Source organism: Octopus bimaculoides, chromosome 8, assembly GCF_001194135.2.
Source record: "Octopus bimaculoides isolate UCB-OBI-ISO-001 chromosome 8, ASM119413v2, whole genome shotgun sequence".
Classification (NCBI taxonomy): domain Eukaryota; kingdom Metazoa; phylum Mollusca; class Cephalopoda; order Octopoda; family Octopodidae; genus Octopus; species Octopus bimaculoides.
The window spans coordinates 5175451-5175944 of NC_068988.1; positions in this window are offsets into that span (position 1 = coordinate 5175451).

The following is a 494-nucleotide window of genomic DNA, read 5'->3' on the forward strand; positions in this document are numbered from 1 at the left end:
TATATACATATATATATATATATAGCCATTTCCCAACATCACATCATCAACAGACACTTCATTTCATTTCATATATATATATATATATATATATATATATAAATATATATACATACACTGCACTGTGCAGCACCTGCCATATACACACTTCTATCTTTCTCTGTCCTCCTCTCCCACCTCCACCCGAATGCTTGTAGCCCCTCCCCTCTTCTCCACTTCTTCACATGCACACATATACTGCAACATTACACACACACACACACACACACGCCTTGTGTTTCTCTTTCAAGCACGTGTTTTAACGTATGGATATAAACAATGGTAGCATTACAGGAAAACAACCAAAAGCCACATTCTCTCTCTCTCTCTCTCTCTCTCTCTCTCTCTCTCTCTCTCTCTCTGTTTATTTATTTATCTCTCTATCCATCTACATCATTCTCTCTATCTATTTATCCTTTCTCTTTCTCTCTTTATCTCTCTCTCTCTCTCTCTCT